At 32.4% G+C, this 7,930-nt stretch overlaps 1 non-coding gene across 1 annotated transcript; it reads left to right on the top strand.

Moving 5' to 3' along the window:
* The first annotated feature begins 7,557 nt into the window (after positions 1-7,557).
* LOC129011016 (U6 spliceosomal RNA) lies at positions 7,558-7,664 on the top strand. The gene has a single exon (XR_008493159.1). It is a non-coding gene; the product is annotated as a U6 spliceosomal RNA (small nuclear RNA).
* The last annotated feature ends 266 nt before the right edge of the window (positions 7,665-7,930 follow it).

Below are 7,930 nucleotides of genomic sequence, written 5' to 3'. Positions count from 1 at the left end.
AAATGTAAACACTTAAAAAACTTGTAATCAGTAAAAATTGAGTTGTAAAAGAAATTATGTAAAAATATATTAACTTCATTACTCTTTACTAGTAAGATGACACTATTTAAAAAATAGAACATTAAGCATATAAAATCAGCTATATGTATACATGTATTTACTGAAACTATATATGCTGCATAAATTATCACAAAAACAAAATAAAATAAAGAAAATACAAAATAACAAAAAAGAAAAATAACATAACAGAGAATATAACTTAAGATATGACTACAGAATTCAAACCCAGTTGTCAAATAAAGGGAAATATTTTTAATTGGGTATTATCTAAATTAAGTTATATCCATATAGTAAAAAATATATAGAATATATGTACCCACTAAAAAGAATGAGGCAGCTCTATAAATACTGATGACAATGGTTTCCAAGTAAAAATCATCAGGAATGGTGAGTATTTTCACATTTTTAAAAATCATACATACACACACAGAAACACACAGACACACAGTTATCTCTATAAAGATATAGACAAAATAATTAAATATTGATTGCCTTTGAAAATAAGATTTGAAAAAGAGCTGAGAGAGTTACTTTCACAGGGTAAAATAAACAGGGTAAATTTACTTTTATATATTAAATCTTGTGCACGCACATATTTTATCCATTCAAATAGAAACAACATTGTTCTAAGAAGTATGCCTTTTTTTTTCCATCGCAGCACCCTGTTCACTTCTTCAAGAGTACTTCAAAAAAATTTGCAATTAAAAGAACGCATTTGTGTTTATGTTCATTGTTTATCTAACTTGTGAGGCTTTAAGATTTGTGTGGGCTAGAACAAAGTATGTTCCCCACTGCACAGAACCTGGTCTGCAAATAAACCCTAAATCAGCATACTTCAAAAGAATGAATGAACATAACCAAGTGAATGAAAGTAGGTGACTGAATCCACTAAGAGATGAAAACAATCAAATGAAAAATTATTTATACTGGTAATGAAATACAAGTTAAAACTAAAATGTTATAATTTGCTTATCTAATTTGCAAACTCTTTGTAATTATTAACATCCAACACTTTTGAAAGTATGCAAACAGGCACTTGCAAACATTGCTGTGTTGGAAAGAGTGCGAAATATTCAGAGAAAAATTCAGAAAATGGAAAAATTGAACTTAACATATAGTTTCACAATATAAAGAGTTGGCTAGAAAAAATGAGGTCTAATTCTATGATGCAATACTACGCTGCAAAGAAAACCTACTTTACAATAATACTTAAAAAGTTCACATATTAATAACCAAATTGTTTCTATTCCTGAGCATAATTTTTAAAAGAAGAAAATGTGCACACAGACACACATACATCACAAAAATATTGCAAGTACATAAGGCAAGAATTTCACAGTGGCTATATATTAATGTCAGGGCTATTTGTACATTTAGATATTTTGCAGATTTTCTATAATGAACACATATGACTTTTTAAATTACAGCATTTGCAACAAAAATATGTCACGGGTAGACTAACATCTAAATGGGTAAAAAGCTTAATTCCTAACTGGCAAAACAAAAAAACCCAAAAGTTAATGAAATATAATTTCTATTATGAGACAGACCTAGTCCTATAAAATAATGTCTTAAAGCATTTCTTTTCTATTTTGGGTGAGCAAAAAAAAAAAGAACATTTCAGACTTAAAATGTGTTGGCATCTTGGTTTAATCTAAAGATCATGATTTTGACTCATATCGTCCTTAATTCAAATAAGGCTCCACTTCCCACCAGAGCCCAGTCTGGCCTCTCCCTATGTACCAGGTTGTTTTTATGCAGATGAACAGTAATGTTACATAGCTATCTGCAAGGATAAATTCCCTTTAACTTCTCCAAGTTTCAGTTTCTATATCTGAAGTAGTGATATCAGTGCCAACCTCAAAAGAATTTAACAAAAATAATGCTCACAGAAATGCCTAGAACACATTCATCTTAGTGAATGTATATATACCATACATGTACAAATTGTAATTAACATAAACTGTCTATATGTAAATATAGACACAGATTGCATGCCCATAAAAATGGAGACTTATAATTGCATACTAACAAATGGATTTTATAAAGAGAGGATTAGATATGCTTGCAAGTGGAACGTAAAAGGCCAGTATATTTTCTATTTTTCACTGACAATTTTAAGAGTAAACAGAAGGGGTTTACCAATTTTGATTTATTAATATCATGTAACTTATTTTTGGTTCAAAACTAGGTTTATTCTTTTAGGATGGGCAGAAATATGCAAGAAAGAAAGAAAGAAAGCCAAGATTTAAGGAAAGACTCTGAAATAAAATATGCACACACAGACTTGAAACAATCTGGTCCTAGGGTAACAAAGTAACAGGTTTTTCTCCACACATTTCCCCCACCCCCAGACAGGCACTGCATCCCAGTATGCAAACAAAAGGGACATATTGTAGAGGTGATTCATACAGCTGGGAAGACAAAAGGCTGTACCAGCCAAAGCCAACATTTAACAACGGCCTATAATGGCAAACTTATTTCTCTCTTTTTGAGGAAAAGTGGCATGTTTGAATAAGTGGCATATTCTTTAAAGTTTCCATTTTTAAACATTAACTAATATACCTAAAATAACTACCAACTTTCCCTTTTTTTTTTTTTTACAGAAACCCAGTTTTTCATAAATATCTGTCTGTGCTTTCATCTACATATGTGCTGCTATCTTTCCATAAACTCAATCACAGTGTAATTTAGTCTGTATGGGTAAATGTAGAAAGGCTCTCAGATGGCTTAGAAGAAATAGAACAAAATTAGTTTGGATTTTTTTCCAAGTGGATTGTCACAATCTGTGCATGTTATTTCCCTTATCGTTACATTTATGCAACATTCAGATTCCCTTTCCTCCTTCATCTATCCCCTATTTAAGATAAACAGGGGAAAAATTAAGTGGGTATAATCACCTCTAGATTCTTCATAAACATTATACAATAGCTAAGAAACTGTAATGTTTGAGTGGCTGTTATTGGTTTAAATTTGGCATGTGACATTGAAGCAATGTATCCTCTACTGTGCCCAGGAAAATCTCAAAAATCTCAATCAGAGTTCCAGGCACAGATAGGCAGAGGAGAATTTTTTTTTTTCTTTTTTTTTTTTTTTTTTTTTTTTTTTTTCTTTGCTATGCTATGTTTTAACATTCCAGAATCTGGTCTCTGTCAAGATCATCCTTCAAAGGAGCCTCCATTTTAACACAGCTGCCGCTAGATTTCAAATACAGGAATTAAAGCAGCTTATTTATAGAAATGTGCTTAGTCCCATTTCTAAGGAAATTTATGTTTGACATGCTACATATGTATTTTATTAAACCATAATTATTTGCTACTAACAAACATAACACAATTAAATACATGTTAATCTCAAAGTCACAATAGAAATTATTTCTTCCAGGTAGTTCCAAGGTGGCCTCCAAAAGTGGAGGGTCTTTGAACTTTCTTCCATTGAACATTACTCTAATAAAAGGATGGCACCTAGGATTTAAACATCATTTTCCCAACTAATGGCAATATTGTTGCAAGTACCTGAAGTAATTAGATTCAAGACATTTCTAATTCTCCTGCATTTAATTGATTTCTCCCTATGTGTGCCTCCTAAACCTTCTAAACCTCCTAAGCCATAAGAAGAATTTACATTTTTATAGTGAATATTTTCCAAAATGAATATCAATTACCCATTTGCGCTTTATTTTCTCTATTACTAGCATTCCTTTTGGAGCAGAGGTCTTGCCTCCTTGCCTTCTATACCCATGTTTGAAACACAGCACCAGCCAGGTGCGGTGTGCACCTTCTCAGGAGGCTGTGGCAGGAAGATTACTTGAGCCCAGGACTTTGAGACTGAAGTGAGCTATGATTGCACCACACTGCACTCCAGCCTGGGCAACAGAGCAAGACCTTGTCTCAAAACCAAGCAAAACATTGCTAGAACAGTAGTCTTTGAATTCAATAAATTATCTATCTTGTGGTAATATGGTTTAGAGCCTACAACTACATCAGATATTCAGAAAATCTTTCTCACCATACTAACTTTATTTTTAAAATTTTTCATTGTCGTATAACAGTTGTACATATCTTGGGGGCATATGTAATATTTTGATACATGTATACACTGTGTAATGATCAAATCAGAGTAATTGGGATATTCATAACCTCAAATATTTGTCTTTTTTGTTGTTAGGAACATTGTAATTCTTCTCTTCTAGCTATTTTGAAATATACAGAAATTGTTGTTAGCTATAATTTTCCTACTGAACTATCAAATACTAGAACTTGCCCTTCTATCTAACTATATGTTTGTACTGACTATAATTTCATCAGGGACCTCCATTTCTGATACGAAGTGGATGAATAACACTACCATTTTATATTCAGTATAACCTAGTCTCTTCCAGGTTAATGTAGTTTCATTGGAGAAAATACTCAGCTTTTCAGAATTGCTCTACATCCTCCCTTTGTCATCTTTCAGCCAGTGGAACCTGAGTTTAAAAGAGGCTTGCATATAGCTTAGCATTGGAAGAGACAGGTGAGAAGAGACAGGTGAGAAGAAACAGGGCAAACAGGCAGTAATGCTCCAGTGAGTTCATCCAGCATCCAGATCCCTTACAGTGTTTTTCTATTCGGCATCATCAAAGCTAACTCACCAGCATCCCATCCTTATTCCAGCCTGTAAGAAAGGAAAATGAGAAGTAGTGGAGAGCATGAAATTTCCTACTTGGTGATATGACCTGGAAGTTGGGTACATTATTCCTGTTTAAATCCAATTGACTGGAAATTACTGGGTTCAGTAAGTTTCATAACACATTCTGATAGCAGAGATATTTACATGAATAGCTAACAACTATGTAACAAAAAAAAGAGTTTTCATAAAATGGGTAAAAATAACATCTAACAAAAGTTGTTTAAGCAGGAAGAATTAATTCATCTTGAGGAATTAGGTAAAGCATTTTAGAGCACGTCTCATAAAATGAACTAAATGGGTTACATTCAATTGATTTATTGAACATATTTAGTGAATCTCAGCAATGTAAGTAATGAGAAGCTAGGTAATCAGAAGCTAAACAATTACTATACCTTTCCTAAATGGGAGTTACTAATTACTAAATATACTATACTTTTCTTGCATGACCGAAATCATATAAAATGGTGAAACCCAGGGTATTCTGAGACACATTTTTTAAAGTTCAAAGTTCTATGATATATTAAAATAGAAATGCTACTTACCATATGCTACACTTTCAAATCAACTGGGTAATACTGTGCAAAATAGCAAACAAATATTGAGAAAAAGTTTTGTATGACTTGAATCAGTTATCTTTGGTTATAGACAACTTTTGGCTGAAAACAACTAACACAGACTTTAGATGTGGTGCAGGAGTTTACAAAAAATTACCTAAGACCCTGAGCTCATTGATCTCCCAACTCTGTCTGTTTTTGTTCATTTTTAGTCTTTTTATTCTTGCCCCATCTACTCATCATGGGTCTTTTAGTTATTTATTTTTAACAGTAAAGCAAAAGCATACACAAAAGCTCCTTAGAAGACCTAAGTTTCTGCTTTCTTGATGAAAACTACAAGAAAACTTCGGAAACTGAGTATCCTGAAAAAGAGATATTCCTATAGCTAATTTAAATCAATAATGACTAGGCTGACCCTCTGGAGTGGGGCATATTGCCATTCTAATTAAGTCAAGGTTTACATATTAAGTAAGTAGAGGGAGAATGTCTTTGGGGTAAGCAGATAATGAATTCTTCCATAGCTATGTAACCTCTGAAATCATGGCCTTCATGTGCCTTGATAATTCTCGGACAACTTTAAGGTTATTTCCAATCTCCACTGCCTCTTTAGGTAACTCACTTCATCAGTGATGCCATCTCTCTCCTTAATAAACAGTATTCCCTTTCTACTGCCTCTGTGTTCAGAGAATTACTAGTCTTTCCCATAATAAAGATAAATAAATCTCTTCTCATCCCAATCACTGATTCTAACTACCTTGTGATTTTTCTCCTTTCCTCAACGGCCAAGTATTTCTAAAGTGTAATTCTTAGTCATTGCTTCTGCTCATTTATTGCCCTTTTACTTTCTAACCCTAATTAGTATGATCATTCCTCCCACAAAAACAACAAATCTGTTATTGGTAAAGTCAACAGTGGCCAATGATTTTAATATTTCAAATGAAATACACAATTTTCTGATCTTGTAAAACCTGAGTACTGTGTGGCATTTAACTCTGTTTACTACTCTTGCTGAAATTCTAGCTTCCTTTGGCACCTGATAATATGTTGTTTATTGGATTTTCTCATACATTTTTGGCCACATCTTGGTCATTTTAATAATTTATGTATTCCCTTTGTATATCTCCTCCACTGATATGGGATACTAATATGATAAAAAATACTCTACATTAAGAAATGTCTGTTGTTATAAATAGAATACAATTGATTTTGTTAGACCATTAAATTTCTCTATCACTTTTAAGTACACACGATATTCACCCGGAAATGATTTTCAGTAATATTGAAGACCAAGATGATAAACAGATATCTGGTTTCATCACATAGACAAATACTGTAAAAATATAATTTAGAAAGTTGTTAAATATTCAGTCAAGCATAAAGAAAAAAGAAAGGGGATCGTCAGGTGCTAGTAACAAATAGAAAACTCAAAACCAGATGAAGCAATCTCAAAGTAACTCAATTGTGACTCTTGAGTGCTTCAATAATCCTTGAGGGTTAAAATGTAACACCATTATATGGAAAGAAAATGTGGCCTCTCATCTCTAAAAGGTTGAAAGCTTAAACAGTCATCTGAGTATGGCTGAGATCCTTCAAATGTTGCCCTAGGCATTATTTTAAAAAAAAAAAAAAAAAAAAAAAAAAAAAAAACAAAAAAAAACCTTAGGCAAAAAACCCTAATTACTGACCTTGAAAAGTGTTTTTAAAAACTAGCTACATATCAAGGAAAAAAGAAAAGAAGACCACCATAAGAGATAGGCTATCAAGGCCAATTGCATGATCGAGGATGGAGTCTACGTATAAATTGCCTACATGATAGTAGAGACACATTCTAGGAAATTAACTTAATGCTACTTGAGGATTATTGAAAACCCTAAATTCCTTATTGAAGCACACATTTTCCAGTAGCAGTTTGTATTGAACTTCCACAGACCTCTGCCAAGCTCACAGGAAAAAATTACAAACCTCAAAAGAAATAAGCCCTCTAAAATCAATACATTGAATATGATAAAAGAAATTTATTTATCCAGCTCTTCATCCATCTGATAAATGTTTATCAGATGACCACTATAAACTAGAGTGTTTTGAAGGCATAGCATATACAGAGGTAAATAGAGAGTGACGAGACGAAGATATAAAAGAAGGGAAAGAAACTACAGCAAGCCAGGATAAGAGGAGGAGGAAGAGCAGTAATAGGAGGAGGAGAAGGGTAAGAATCACAAAACAGAAAAGTTGTAATAAGAATTTACTCTCTGAAATTAAAACTTAATGGACATGTGTTCACTTCAGGGGTATACATAGTAAAATTGGAACAATACAAAGAAGATTAGTTCGGCTCCTTCTCAAGGATGGCATGCAATTATGTGATACTGCTATACGATTTTTAATATCAATTTTTAAGTCTGATAAAGATAGCACTAAAAAGAAGTCTATAGAATAATATCACCAATGAACATTGGTGAATAATCCTCATACAATATCATCAAATATAATTGCACAGGCAAACAAAAATATTTTAATATAAACAATTGAATGCTAGGATGGTACAGTATTAGATATTTTATTAAAATATTTTACTATGTTAATATATCTAAGAAGAAAACTCATAAGAATATCTCCAGATAGGATGAAAGGTGCTAGACAAAATTCAA

Source organism: Pongo pygmaeus, chromosome 10 (assembly GCF_028885625.2).
Source record: "Pongo pygmaeus isolate AG05252 chromosome 10, NHGRI_mPonPyg2-v2.0_pri, whole genome shotgun sequence".
Classification (NCBI taxonomy): domain Eukaryota; kingdom Metazoa; phylum Chordata; class Mammalia; order Primates; family Hominidae; genus Pongo; species Pongo pygmaeus.
The sequence above is the reverse complement of the archived record's forward strand: the minus strand, read 5'-3'. Positions and strand labels throughout refer to the sequence as shown.